The sequence below is a fragment of the Moschus berezovskii genome, chromosome 24 (genome assembly GCF_049115385.1).
Source record: "Moschus berezovskii isolate FMDL1 chromosome 24, NW_MosBer_1.0, whole genome shotgun sequence".
NCBI classification, from domain to species: domain Eukaryota; kingdom Metazoa; phylum Chordata; class Mammalia; order Artiodactyla; family Moschidae; genus Moschus; species Moschus berezovskii.
This window is the reverse complement of record NC_142483.1, coordinates 34,376,207-34,392,246: the sequence shown is the minus strand read 5'-3', so window position 1 is coordinate 34,392,246 and position 16,040 is coordinate 34,376,207. Positions and strand designations below refer to the sequence as shown.

Below are 16,040 nucleotides of genomic sequence, written 5' to 3'. Positions count from 1 at the left end.
AAAAGAGAAATGACAGTCTCTTCAATAAATGATGTTGGGAAAACTGGACAGCGTATGTGGAAGACTGACTTTGGGTCACTATCTTACACCATACAAAAAATTAACTCAAAATGGATTAAAGACTTGAATGTAAGACCAGAAGCATAAAACTTCTAGAAGAAAACATAAGTGGTAAGCTCCTTAAAATCATTCTAAGTGATATATATATATATATATATATATATTGCTCCAAAGGCAATAGGGCTTCCCTGGTGGCTTAGATGGTAAAGAATCTGCCTGCAATAAAGGAGATCAGGGTTCAATCCCTAGGTCGGGAAGATCCCCTGGAGTAGGAAATGGCAACCCACTCCCGTATGGTTTTCTGGAGAATTCTGTGGACAGAAGAGCCTGGGATCCTACAGAGGAGCCTACAGTCCATGGGATCACAAAGAGTCGGACACGACTGAGTGACTAACACACAACCAAAGGCAATAGCAACAAAAACAAAAATAAACCACTGGGACCATACTAAAAGCAAACAAAAAACAACAAAAAACAAAAAACCTCTGCACAGCAAGGGAAAGTGTAGAAAGCAAGTGTTTTTCGCTTAGTTGTGTCCGACTCTTTACAACTCCATGGACAGTAGCCCACCAGGCTCCTCTGCCCATGGGATTTCCAGCCAAGAATACTGGAGTGGGTTGCCATTTCCTTCTCCAGGGTATCTTCCTGACTTGGATTGAACCTAGGTCTCCTGCATCGCAGGCAGATTCTTTACCATCTGAGCCACCAGGGAAGGAAAGGAAACCATCAACAAAATCAAAAGACAGCTAGTGAATAGAAGATATTTGCAAATTATATATTTGATAAGGGATTAATATCTAAAATATATAAATATCTCATACAATTTAATGGCAAGATAGTCCAAATGAAAAATGGGCTCTGTACATGAATAGACATTTTTCCAAAATATAAAGATGTCCAACAGGCACATGGAAAGATGCTCAACATCACTACTCATCAGGGAAAAGCATGTTGAGGACATATTACCTTATCACACTTGTCAGAAAGGACACTATCAAAAGAACAAGAAATAATGTGTTTTGGTGAGGATGTAGTGAAAAAAAACGTTCATGCAATGTTGGTGAGAATTGAGAACAGTACAGAGGTTCTTCCAAAAATTAAAAGTAGAACTACCATATGATCCAGCAATTCTACTTCTCATTATTCACCCAAAGAAAATGAAAACTGAAAAAATAAATGCACTCCTATGTTCACTGAAGCATTATTTACAATAGCCAAGAAATGCAAAAAATCTAATTGTCCAGAGTCAGATGAATGGATAAAGAAGATGTGGTATACACATATACAGTGCAATTATATTCAGTCATAAAACAAAATGAAACTTTGTCATTTGCAACAACATGGATGGACCTTGAGTGGATTATGCTAAGCAAAATAATTCAGAGAAAGACTAATACCACATGATCTCACTTATTTGTGGAATAAAAGCACAACAAACAAAACAAAACAGATTTAAAGATACAGAGAACAAATGGTTGTTCACCAGAGGAGAAGGGGTCCAGGAGTAGGTGAAATGGGGCAAAGGGATCACGTGGCACAAACTTCCAGGTATAAATAAATAAGTCATGCGGGTGTATTATACAGCATGGGGATTATAGTCAATAGTATTAGGCCAATTTTAAAGTTGCTAAGAGAGAAAATGCTGAAAATTCTTGTAAGTAAAAGATTATAACTCTATATGGTGACACATGATAAATAGATTTATTATGGTGATAATTTCAGAATACAGGCAAATGTCAAATCATCATGGTGTCCACCAGAAATTGATACAATGTTCTATGTCAATTACACCAACAAAGAAAAAAAAACAGTAAATATTAGAAAGTAAAAAATGTTTAACCATGCTGAATCATTTTATACACTGAAAAGAATTTTAAAAATAAATTGTTTTGTAGTTGCTCACTTAAAAATATTATTTTAAAACCTTTAAAAACTATGAATATGAATTCTGATTTTACAAACTGTGTAATTATACACACACACGGACAAATATGGTAAAATATAAGGGAAAATACATCAAAAATAATTCACAGATGGTCATTTAGTTATTAGAAGGTATATTTTAGTTTTCTCCTTTTCTGCATAACTTTTGCAATTAGAATATTAATTTTGTTACAAAAAAGGAGACTAATTTTTAAAGTGTACATTTTATGTGTCTCAGAATTTGAGGTGTGTAGAATCAGGTTGAGTCAACATTGCTACAAAATGACAGCTGTTACCTAACATAGGGTCTCACTTAAATTAAGGAGTAAATGTCCTTCAGAGCAGGTGTGTAAACAGGACCTTGATTAATGAATATGCTAACTGTTCCTCTCTACTGCACACATTAACCTCTGTTTGGTTTTTAATTGGCATACATCCTTATGAGAAAATGTATCATTTCCAGTCAAATCCTAAAGTTATAATTTCAGAACTCTTCTAACAATATTCTTCTGCCATCAAAAACTGTCTGAGATAAAGTTGACACCTAGTCTCTTGTTACCACCTGCAGCTTCCATTGTCTGCCATCGGGTCTCCTGCAAAGACCTCAGGCAGATCCTGTTTAGGGAATGGTTCTTACTCTAAGATGAGAGTAAAGACAATCAGCCAGCAGGTCTTTTTTTTTTTTTTAGCATTTTAATTTATTTATTTTAATTGGAGGATAATTGCTTTACAATATTGTGTTGGTTTCTGCCATACATCAACATAAATCAACCATAGGTATAGGCATACAAAATGGTATTTTGTAAAGCCCGTTCCCTCCTCCCCGCCCCGGTGATTCCAGTGTGAAGCTAAGGCCGAGAGCTTCAAGTTTTGATCTTCTTAAAGTAAAGACTTTATTTTCTTGGGCTCCAAAAATCACTATGGATGGTGACTGCAGCCATGAAATTAAAAGAGGCTTGCTGCTTGGAAGAAAAGCTATGACCATCCTAGACAGCATATTAAAAAGTAGAGACATCACTTTTCTGACAAAGGTCCATCTAGTCAAAGCTATGGTTTTTCCAGTAGTCATGTATGGATGTGAGAGCTGGACTATAAAGAAAGCTGAGCACTGAAGAATTGATGCTTTTGAACTGTGATGTTGGAGAAAACTCTTGAGAGTCCCTTGGACTGCGAGGAGATCCAACCAGTCCATCCTAAAAGAAATCAGTCCTGAATATTCATTGGAAGGAATGATGCTGAAGCTGAAGCTCAAATACTTTGGCCACCTGATGTGAAGAACTGACTCGTTAGAAAAGACCCTGAAGCTGGGAAAGATTGAAGGCAGGAGGAGACGGTGAGGCCAGAAGATGATGTTGTTGGATGGCATCACCGACTTGATGGACATGAGTCTGAGCAAGCTCTGGGAGTTGGTGATGGACAGGGAAGCCTGGTGTGCTGCAGTCCACGAGTTTGCAAAGAGTCGGACACAACTGAGCAACTAAACTGAACTGAAAAGTAAGGACAATCTCAATATAGTCAGTCCTCCATTTTTTTGGTTTCTACATTGCTTGATTTAACTAACGTGAGATCAAAAGCATTTGAAAAAAATCTCAGAAAGTTAAAAAAAATGCAGCACTTCAATTTGACACATGCTGGCAACTAGTTACATAGCATTTACATTGTATTTACAAGTATTTACATAGCATTTACATTGTATTAGGTATTATAAGTAATCTAGAGATTATTTAAAGCACATGGGACAATGTGCTTAGGCTATATGCAAATACTACACCGTTTTATATAGGGGCCTTGATGTGCAGATTTTCATGTTCACTAGGGTCTGTAACCAACTCCCTGCAAATACCAGAGACTGCTGCATTTTCTTCTGAGAACTCTTTTCCATTCTATTCCATTAGGGTAAATCTGAGCCTCCTTAGCAGTATCAGGGACACCTATCAAATGAAGTTAAAAAATGCTATTGCCATCAATCCAAATATATTCATAAAAGTTAGCAAGAAAATGAACCATTTCCCACTCTAGGCTTTTCGTTCTACAGATATGGAAACATGCAGGAGATATAAGGCAAAGAGCAACCATGAACTACTGATATTTCATTGTTTACTACAGTAGTATTAGGAGAGAGGACAGGCAAATACTATGCACAACATCCACTAAGCACACTAAAGCTACGTTATTCCCCTCTCCTCTCTCAAACCCTCACCCAACAGATCTCATTCATGTCATCTACTCTCAGTCATCTAATTCTTTATATTATTTGTGCTTTTGTGTCCGACTCTTGGTGACCCTGTAGACTATAGTCCACCAGGCTCCTCTGTCCATGGGGTTCTTCAGGCAAGAATACTGGAATGGGTTGCCACTTCCTCCTTCAGATCTATTCCCTAAATCATATAAATTGCTCCAAGTGAAGTTCGTGGGAATGTTGCTTCATACTTTAAAGAAGTTCATTTCATTAGCTAGTGACTTGTTTTATCTTGGCTAATGTCATCAGTTTATCACATGTTTCTATTAAGGACATTTGTTGTTATTGTTCAATGGCTCAGTTTCTTCCGCCTCTTTGCAACTCCATGGAATGCAGCACGCCAGGATTCCCTGTCGTTTACTATCTCCCAGAGCTTGTTCAAACTCATGTCCATTAAGTTGGTGATGCCATGCAAGCATCTCGTTCTCTGTCCTGTTTCTCCTCCTGCCTTCAATCTTTCCTAGCATCAGGGTCTTTTCTAATGAGTCGGCTCTTTGCATCAGGTGGCCAAATAATTGGAACTTCAGCTTTAGCATCAGTCTTTCCAATGAATATTCAGGGTTAGTTTCCTTAAGGATTGACTGGTTTGATCTCCTTGCAGTCCAAGGGACTCTCAAGAGTCTTCTTCAACACCACAGGTCAAAAGCATCCATTCTTCAGCACTCACTCTTTTTTATGGTCCAAATCTCACATCCATACACGACTACTGGAAAAACCACAACTTTGACTAGATGGAACTTTGTCAGAAAAGTAATGTCTCTGTTTTTTTAATACACTGTCTAGGTTTGTCATAGCTTTTCTTCCAAGCAGCAAGCCTCTTTTAATTTCATGGCTGCAGTCACCATCTGCAGTGATTTTGGAGCCCAAGAAAATAAAATATGTCACTGTTTGTATGGTTTTCCCATCTATTTGCCATGAAGTGATGGGACTGGATGCCATGATCTTCGTTTTTTGAATGTTGAGTTTTAAGCCAGCTTTTTCACTCTCCTCTTTCACTTTCATCAAGAGGCTCTTTAGTTCTTCACTTTCTGCCATAAGGGTGGTGTCATCTGCATATCTGAGGTTATTGATATTTCTCCTGGCAATCTTAATTACAGTTTGTGCTTCATCCAGCCCAGCATTTCACATGATGTACTCTGTATATAAGTTAAATAAGTAGGGTGGCAACATACAGCCTTGATATACTCCTTTCCCAATTTGGAACCTGTCTGTTGCTCCATGTCTGGTTCTAACTGTTGCTTGTTGACATGCATACAGATTTCTCAGGAAGCAAGTGAGGCGATCTGATATTCTCATCTGTTTAAGAATTTTCCACTGTTTGTTGTGATTCACACAGTCAAAGGCTTTAGTGTAGTCAAAGAAGCAGAAGTAGATGTTTTTCTAGAATTCTCTTGCTTTTTCTATGATCCAATGATTGCTGGCAATTTGATCTCTTGTTCCTTTGAGAGGCAATTTGGGAGGAACCAGTGATCAAATTAAGGACATGGAAACTCAGAATGTCTTCATATATATGTGTGTCCATGTAAGTATACCTTTGTTTGATTGGAAAAAAAAGCCTTTTCATTTACACATTTTTGGAGTTAATTCTTAACTTAGAAATCCTTTTCTTTTTCCTCCTGATAAGACCAACTGCCTGCCTGAGCAATGTTGTCTCTTGTCTACTTCAGTTGGTCATTAAACTGAAAGAGGGCCTTAATATCTTGTGTGTGCATGCTAAGTCACTTTAGTTGTATCCAGCTCTTTGCAACCCTATGACTGTAGCTCGCCAGACTGCTCTCTCCAGGGATTCACCAGGCAAGAATACTGGAGTGGATTGTCATGCCCTCCTCCAAGGAATCTTCCTGACCCAGGGATTGAACTTGTGTCTCCTGGGGCTCCTGTATCACAGGCAGATTCTTTACTGCTGAGCATTGGAGAAGCCCTGAATAGCTTGTAGACAGTGGTAAATGTTGGCAATGGTTAATGCTCTAAAATGTGTGAGTGACTGCTTCTGTAGCAACCCAGACCAGGTGTTGACGCTCAGCTAAATCTTCCCTTTTTTAAAAAAAGTATGATTTTCTAAACTCAGCAAATGTGCACCTACTTAATATAGCAATTCTCAGGCATTTAAATGCTATGCAATTTCTCAAAAATGAAATGTCTTTGAACTGGAATAATGTCCCTTCCATAACCTGAACTCTTTCATTAGTTATTTTTCAACAATACTCTTAATTTTTTTTCCTTCAAATTAAGCAAAGTTATTTTGAGAATCAAATGAAAGAAAAGTAATTATGTCTATGCTTCTGTTTGTATTATTTGTGGAAAAGGATGTATTTTGAAAGTAACTATTGGAAAATGTGTCTGGAGCTTAATTTAAGCAAAGCCTAGTAAAATAAGTTAGGCAAGCTTAAAAGAAATTATTGCATTATGTCTTTCCTACCACACTCCTCACTTTTTTTTTTGTTTTCACAGGGATCTAAGGCTAGGGGAGAATTCAGAATACATTAGCTGGAGGAGAAAGAAGAACAAAAGTGAGGGTACATGGAATTTGTAAAAAACAAAACGAAGATGTGCTTAGGAAGGAATGGAAAGGATGGAAAATACTGACTGTCACAATTTCCAGGATCTCACTTCTTGGTTATGCCCACTGGAATTTTGGGTGTTGCAAATTTAAACACATTATTAGGATGACATGAGGTTTTGTGACTGTGGAATAACCACACCATGAGAATCAGGTAAAGCTCAGTCCCATCCTAATTCAGAGAAAAGCTTTTATCCAGGTTGTATGCTACTGCTGCTGCTGCTGCTAAGTTGCTTCAGTCGTGTCTGACTCTGTACGACCCCATAGATGACAGCCCACCAGGCTCTCCCATCCCTGGGATTCTCCAGGCAAGAACACTGGAGGGGGTTGCCATTTCCTTCTCCAAGGCATGAAAGTGAAAAGTGAAAGTGAAGTTGGTCAGTCGTGCCTGACTCTTAGCGACCCCATAGACTAAAGCCTACCAGGCTCCTCCGTCCATGGGATTTTCCAGGCAAGAGTAGTGGAGTGGGGTGCCATTGCCTTCTCCAATCCAGGTTGTATAAGTTCTAATTATTCCCAAGTCCCTGCCAAGAAATTCATCACCTTCAAACTTCAGTCCCTGGCCTCCTTCCTGGGGGTAATGGAGAAGGTGGAAATGCCCCTTTTAGGAGAGACAACTTGAGTCTTCCATCTTAATCTTCTTTCCTGGACAGTCTTGTTGTGTACTTTGATATAAAAAAGAGTTCATTATAAGAAGCCTCGACAAACCCCAAATCTCTAAAATTTAGATTTTATATGCCAGAAATTGAAGCATAAATTATACTCTTTTTTCCACTAAGAGAGTTGTTTAAAGTGAGATATAACTGAGGCCAATATCTGTAGGAATGTTTAAATTAAATGTAGGAATTTAAAAAATATATTTTCATTATGATTGATTAACAAATACTAATATAGCATATAGGGCTTCCCAGCTGGAGCTGTGGTAAAGAATCTTCTTGCCTATGCAGGAGATGTAAGAGATGTGGGTTCAATCCCTGGATCAGGAAGATTCCCTGGAGGAGGCATGGCAACCTACTTCAGTATTCTTGCCTGGGAAATCCCATGGACAGAGGAGCCTGGTGGGCTGCAGTCTATGGGGTCACAAAGGACATGACTGATCATCTGAGAACACACATTCATATACCATGTAAGTACCAAGTACTATTCTAACTTTTACAAATGCCAAAAAAAAAAAACAAAACACCTCATGTTAATTCTACCTGATAGAAAATATTATTACCAAAGCAACTTTTTCAAAGGAGAAAACTGAAGCAGAGATAGTCTTAAGTGACTTGTCCAGGGGTACACAGTTATTAGAGATGGAGTCAAGGTAAAATGCAAGGGCCTTGGGGACAGGGACTAGATACTCTGTCACGTAACCTTTAACTTACGGATGAAAGGAAGGATTTTTGGCCAATGCATGGCCATGAGAAGCCCTCCTGCCCCAGAGAGGTATGGATTAGGCTGAGAGGAGGGTCACAAATTTAAAGTTTTCTGTTTAGTTTACAATTTAACATTCATAGTAGGTGAAAATCAGACACATATCAGAAGATTAAGTGAAATAACTGAAAATGAAACTTTGGAAAAGAAATTAAAATATTCACAACTATTCTTGGAATACATGTTCCTGGATCCTGAACTGTAGACTTAGCTATCAAAATCCTCATTTTATGCTAAGATTAAATAAGGACTTACTGTATGCTAGTTCAGTTCAGTCACTCAGGCGTGTCCGACTCTTTGTGACCCCATTAACCTGAGCACGCCAGACTTCCCTGTACATCACCAACTCCCAGAGCTTGCTCAAAATCATGTCCATCGAGTCGGTAATCCCATCTGACTATCTCATCCTCTGTCATCCACTTCTCCTCCTGCTTTCAATCTTCCCAGCATCAGGATCTTTTCCAGTGAGTCAGTTCTTCACATCAGGTGGCCAAAGTATGGAGTTTCAGCTTCAGCATCACTCCTTCCAATGAATATTCAGGACTGATTTCCCTTAGAAATGACTAGTTGGATCTCCTTGCAGTCCAAGGGACTCTCAACAGTCTTCTCCAACACCACAGTTCAAAAACATCAGTTCTTTGGTGCTCGGTTTTCGTTATAGTCCAACTCACACATCCACATATGACTACTGGAAATGCCATAGCTTTGACTAGACAGACCTCTGACAGCAAAATAATGTCTCTGTTTTTTAATATGCTGTCTAGGATGGTCATAGCTTTTCTTCCAAGGAGCAAGCATCTTTTAATTTCATGGCTGCAGTCACCATCAGCAGTGATTTTGGAACCCAAGAAAATAAAATCTGTCAGTGTTTTCATTTTTTTCCCATCTACTTGAAGTGATGGGACCGGATGCCATGATGTTCATTTTTTGAATGTTGAGTTTTAAGCCAGGTTTTTCACTCTCCCCTGCCACTTTCATCAAGAGGCTCTTCAGTTTCTTGTTTCCTTCTGCCATAAGGGTGGTGTCATCTGTATATCTGAGGTTATTAATATTTCTCTTGGCAATCTTGATTCCAGCTTGTGCTTCATCCAGCCCGGCATTTGGCATGATGTGCTAGGTACTTGTCAAAGTTACTTAACTTATAACTTACAAACTGCTCATAACAAATCCTACAAGGTAGGTGCTATTACTATTCCCATGAGGAAAGTGAGGATGAGAAATGTTAATTTACTCTCAGCAAGTGCCTTAGAGATTCTTGTTTTAAGTGGGTGACTTGGACTAGGGGTACTGGTCATGGAGACAGAGGATGTGAGTAAATCTGAGATACACACTTTGGAACTTGAACACACTTAGTGCTTTTATCACTTTAAGGTGAGCATGTTAATGTAAAACAAGCCTAATTGGTTGCTATTCCTTGTAACAGGCTTTTCCTTTACTATTTAGAAATATGTTCTGACATCTGTAAAGGGGCTTTCAATTTACAAAGCACATTCTTCTCAACCACGGTTATTAGCAATTACAACCCTTGTATTGACTTTCACCATGGCTTGAAGATGTTAGGTCCTAAGAACTTCAGAGATGTGTGTGTTCTGACTTAATCTCTCAAATGTCTTCTTAAGAAAATAATGCTATTATGTCTTCTATTTTACATATGGGGACTCTCAGGCTTAAGAAGGCTGGTGGTTAATAGTACCTTCTAGGCCTGTGTTTGTTCCTAACACTACAATTGCCCCAGCCAAGTGTGGAACCTGGTCTGAAAAAGTTGAGAAAGCTCTTTAAAGACACAGGAACTCTTTCTTCAGTGCCCTTGAATTACCCAGATTGTCTGCATTTATAGCCAGAGCCTCATTCCTAAAGGGACTCACACTTTACTAAGTTGTATAAAATGCATTCACATACACTTTCACACTCATACATACATGTGTATTATCTCTATGGAAATATATAGGAACATGAAATGTTCTCATGTTAAACATATAGGCTAAAAATGAATATGAAATATATGTTTGAATATGTACATATAAATGTATACATATGGTCCCTTCTCAACAAAAGAATACTGTTTCCTAATGTGACCAGTGTCCCTAGCTATTATTCTATAACCAAGTATGCAATTCACAGTACTACACAAGACCCAAAGGAAACCTTAGGACTGTCTCCTTTTGCAATTTATAAAAGTGGAAACAAATTCCCTACATGCTGAGCCATAAGCCACAATAAAAAAGGAGGCACTAGCAAATATCAGGCTTCCCAGAAGGCACACTGGTAAAGAATCCACCTGCCAATGCAGGAGATGCAAGAGACAGGTTCGATCCCTGGGTTGGATCCCCTGGAGAAGGGAATGGCTACCCACTCCAGTATTCTTGCCTGAAAAACTTTATGGACAATGGAGACTGGCAGGCTACAATCCACAGGGTTACAAAGAGTCTGACATGACTGAGCGACTGAAAATAGCACACAGGAAGTTATCCTTCAAAACGTGGCTTATCTGTCAACTATGAGCAAGCTAACATGTAAAAACTAGAGACATAAACATATAGCCACTCATATTTCTCTAGTGATTGAACAGAGAAATCTGTGCCTGGAGATCGGCACTGATTTTCATCAATATAAAACAACCATGAGCTCTCTCCCCTTAACAGTATAAATCTTAAAAATCTATCACTAATCAGTCCAGACATTGCCTAGCTTGCAATGTTCTGTGTAGAGTGGCAAATATTTATATAAGCCATCACTGAAAAATCTGGGAGACTTGTCAGTCTAAATGGAGTGATTCATCTGTAAAATAAATAATCAATAATAAGGAACTTGAAATTCTTTCCCTTACAATAATTCAAAAAATGGGAAAAGTAATTAATTCAGTTTTTAGCAAACTTTTATAGTTTGCCTATAAAGTGTCAGGTTTAGTTCTAAGAATTAGGGAAAGATGAACAAGTCAGGTATTGATCTTGTGGTAGGGATAATTCTAAGATGACCCCTGGTCCCTGATGACTCATGCAGTTGTATAAATGTCCTCCTAATAGTAGGTGAGACCTGGAAATATGTGACAATATCATTCCTGTCATTAGACTAATAATCAGTTGACTTTTGAGTTAATCAAAAGGGAGATAATACTGGCTGGTCTGACCTAATTTTGTGAGTCCTTAAAAGAAGGCAAAGCTGTAGAGAGACCTTCTGCTAGCCAGAAGGAACAAAGCAAATAGCTCCTATGTACCTAGGGAGAGGGCAGCCTCTGAGAGCTGAGGACCTCAGTACAATAGCAACAAGGAATTGATGTTTGTCAATATCTTCAACAAGTATGGAAGACAACCCTGAGCCTCAGCTTAGAGTGACCTACCCCTGCCACCAGCACCCTGATTTGTAGGCTTCTGAGACCATGAAGACAATATACACCTGAGCCATGTCTGGACCCCTCACCCATGGGAACATCACAATAATAAATGTATGTTGGTTTAAACCACTAAGTTTAGAGCTATTTGTTACATAGCAATAGAAAACTAATACAGGGTTTTTGTAGGACAAATGATGAAATTCTTCAGCCTTGAAATATTTTCCCTTTCTTTTGTAATTCCCTAACCTTTCATGCCTGAGATTGTATTTCTCTGCCTCTATAAGTAAGGTGTTAGGAAGTTGAATAGAAAAAGGTAAGCTAAAGAAAGGGGGGAAAATATATGAACTCATCAAAGCATATGCTAGACAAAAGGAAATGGAGTCAGTAACCTCATTTTCCCCAGGATGATGAGCCCTACTACCATGGTGATTGATAACATTAGCTTCAAAGCCATCAACTGAAGAAATGCAAAACTACGGGGTAACAGACAAGACCATCAGAAACACCGGTCCCCTCCCCTAAAAAAATGGGTTCCAAATAAATGAAATGACCATCTTTCAGGACAGTTATAGCAGAAACAGAACATAGCAGGTAGATACCCCTGGGCGAAAAGGCAAAAGGAAGTTCAGGCAGAGGAATGCATACTTCATCTTCCTCTGAAAAGTAGTTTGACATCGATGTATATGTTGTAACATAGGAAACTAATTGGCACCAAATATAAGAAGTAATTTTTACTTCTTATTTTTATTTTACAAGAGGTTTTTTTTTCTTCTTTGAAATATCCCTTTTAACTTGGAACCTCACATAACGCAGACTTCAGCTGTTGCTGCGTCTAGATTTTCATTAAAACATTACTTCTTATTTTCATTAAAATAAGAAGTAATTTTTACTTCTTATTTTTATTTTACAAGAGCTTTTTTTTCCCCCCTCTTTGAAATATCCCTTTTAACTTGGAACCTCACACAAGGCTTCAGCTGCTGCTGCGTCTAGATTTTCATTAAAACACACATGCTGTATGCAGTATTTTGATCTTGGAAGTGCTTGATATGTTAATGGTCTCGCTTTCTACTTGTGAACTTGGCATCATTCTTATTTGGTGGGCGTGATGAACGAAAAAAGTGTGGGTGGTGGGAGGACAGAATGCCCTTCACTGAACAAAGGCGAATGCTTCTAAACAGGCTATTATCTGTTCACTCAGCCATGGTCAGAGAACCTATATATATGAGAATTATAGTCGACTTCTGGAAGAGTAATCCTCTATTAAAAAACTCAGTGGCCCTTTTTTTTCCATTGGTTCTAAAAATTCACTTGAATCTCAAACTGCTTAGGAGGAGATCATGAACTCCTTTCTACTTAAAATCTCTATGACAGAAACCCATAACACCTAAATAAAAAGGGAACTGAAGCTCCACTGTGATGATCATTCAAAAGCTAATCTCAGATCCCCAGGCTCTTATAAAATAAAACCCTTTCTCAGTAGATATCTCCTATCTTCAGAATCTCTTTGACTATTGATTTTAAAAAACACCCAAAAACAACTGGTTCAGAAAAAAAGATATTAGCCACTGAACAATAGTTCTGATATAAGTGTAATTAAAAACCATATCTAGTGTCTTTTGTTGATAATCATTATAACCATGAAATATATATGCCTGTGATTATCAAGTCTTAACATTTTTTCTGAAAGTGCAACATTGGAAGAAACCTGTGCTGAGAGATTTGAGAAGATACAAAATGCAAATGAACACATGAATGGATAAATATGCAAAAATAACATATTCCTTGCATTCCAGGAACTCATAATCTATTGAGACAAAGACATAAATGAAGAACTCTGATACTCAGCTGTCCCTGGTTGGTGCTACAGAAACACCATTTGAAAAAGAGCACAATAGAAAAGCAAAGGGAGTAGCAGCAGCGCCGGGTCTGGAGTAGAGATGCTGCGGTGTTGTTTCTCGAGCAGCGGCAGTTCTCACCACAGCGCCAGGACGAGTCTGGTTCGTGTTTGTCCATGGAGATCTCATCTCCCTCGGCTGCGGGAAGTCGGGCTGAAGCGACTGAGTCCGCGATGGAGGGAGAAAAGGAACCATTCCGTAAACTTTTTAGTGGTGGCTTGGTTCCAAATAGGAAAAGGTGTACGTCAAGGCTGTATATTGTCACCTTGCTTATTTAACTTATATGCAGAGTACATCATGAGGATCGCTGGGCTGGAAGAAGCACAAGCTGGAATCAAGATTGCTGGGAGAAATATCAATAACCTCAGATATGCAGATAACACTACCCTTATGGCAGAAAGTGAAGAGGAACTCAAAAGCCTCTTGATGAAAGTGAAAGAGGAGAGTGAAAAGGTTGGCTTGAAGCTCAACATTCAGAAAACAAAGATCATGGCATCTGGTCCCATCACTTCATGGGAAATAGATGGAAAAACAGTGGAAACAGTGTCAGACTTCATTTTTTTGGGCTCCAAAATCACTGCGGATGCTGATTGCAGCCATGAAATTAAAAGACGCTTGCTCCTTGGAAGGAAAGTTATGACCAACCTTGATAGTATATTAAAAAGCAGAGACATTACTTTGCCAACAAAGGTCCATCTAGTCAAGGCTATGGTTTTTCCCGTGGTCATGTATGGATGTGAGAGTTGGACTGTGAAGAAGGCTGATCGCCGAAGAATCGATGCTTTTGAACTGTGGTGTTGGAGAAGACTCTTGAGAGTCCCTTGTACTGCAAGGAGATCCAACCAGTCCATTCTAAAGGAGATCAATCCTGGGTGTTCATTGGAAGGACTGATGCTAAAGCTGAAACTGCAATACTTTGGCCACCTCATGCGACGACTTGACTCACTGGAAAAGACTCTGATGCTGGGAAAGGTTGGGGGCGGGAGGAGAAGGGGACAACGGAGAATGAGATGGCTGGATGGCATCACCGACTCTGTGGACATGAGTTTGAGTGAACTCCGGGAGTTGGTGATGGACAGGGAGGCCTGGCGTGCTGTGATTCATGGGGTCGCGGAGAGTCGGACACGACTGAGCGACTGAACTGAACTGAACTTTGAAACCACAGAAGAAAGTTTGAATAACTACTATGAGCAACGGGGAACTCTTACAGACTGTGTGGTAATGAGGGATCCTGCAAGCAAAAGATCAAGAGGATTTGGTTTTGTGACTTTTTCTTCCATGGCTGAAGTTGATGCTGCCATGGCTGCAAGACCTCATTCAATTGATGGGAGAGTGGTTGAGCCAAAACGTGCTGTTGCAAGAGAGGAATCTGGAAAGCCAGGGGCTCAGGTAACTGTGAAGAAGCTGTTTGTTGGTGGAATTAAGGAAGATACTGAGGAACATCATCTTAGAGATTACTTTGAGGAATATGGAAAAATTGATACCATTGAGATAATTACTGACAGGCAGTCTGGAAAGAAACGAGGCTTTGGATTTGTTACTTTTGATGACCATGATCCTGTGGATAAGACTGTGTTGCAAAAATACCATACTATCAATGGTCATAATGCAGAAGTAAGAAAGGCTTTGTCTAGACAAGAAATGCAGGAAGTCCAAAGTTCTAGAAGTGGAAGAGGAGGCACCTTTGGTTTTGGAGATTCTCGTGGTGGCAGTGGAAATTTTGGACCAGAACCAGGAAGTAACTTTAGAGGAGGATCTGATGGATATGGAAGTGGCCGTGGATTTGGGGATGGCTATGAAACTCCAATACTTTGGCCACCTCATGTGACGAGTTGACTCACTGGAAAAAACTCTGATACTAGGAGGGATTGGGGGCAGGAGGAGAAGGGGACAACAGAGAATGAGATGGCTGGATGGCATCACCGACTCAATGGACATGAGTTTGAGTGAACTCTGGGAGTTGGTGATGGACAGGGAGGCCTGGCGTGCTGTGATTCATGGGGTCGCGGAGAGTCGGACACGACTGAGCGACTGAACTGAATTGAACTGATAATGGGTATGGAGGAGGACCTGGAGGTGGCAATTTTCCAGGTAGCCCCGGTTATGGAGGAGGAAGAGGAGGATATGATGGTGGAGGACCTGGATATGGCAGCCAGGGTGGGGGCTACGGAGGTGGTTATGACAACTATGGAGGAGGAAATTACGGGTGTGGAAATTACAATGATTTTGGAAACTATAACCAGCAACCTTCTAACTATGGTCCAGTGAAGAGTAGAAATTTTGGTGGTAGCAGGAACATGGGGGACCATATGTTGGAGGAAACTATGGTCCAGGAGGCAGTGGAGGAAGTGGGGGTTATGGAGGGAGAAGCAGATACTGAGCTTCTTCCTATTTGCCAGGGGCTTCACTGTATAAATAGGAGAGGATGAGAGCCCAGAGGTAACAGAACAGCTTCAGGTTATCGAAATAACAATGTTAAGGAAAATCTTATCTCAGTCATGCATAAATATGCAGTGATATGGCAGAAGACACCAGAGCAGATGCAGAGAGCCATTTTGTGAATGGATTGGATTATTTAATAACATTACCTTACTGTGGAGGAAGGATTGTTAA

The 16,040-nt window shown here is 39.5% G+C and overlaps 1 pseudogene; it reads left to right on the top strand.

Moving 5' to 3' along the window:
- Positions 1-14,579: 14,579 nt before the first annotated feature.
- LOC129547538 (heterogeneous nuclear ribonucleoproteins A2/B1 pseudogene) lies at positions 14,580-15,263 on the top strand (annotated as a pseudogene).
- The last annotated feature ends 777 nt before the right edge of the window (positions 15,264-16,040 follow it).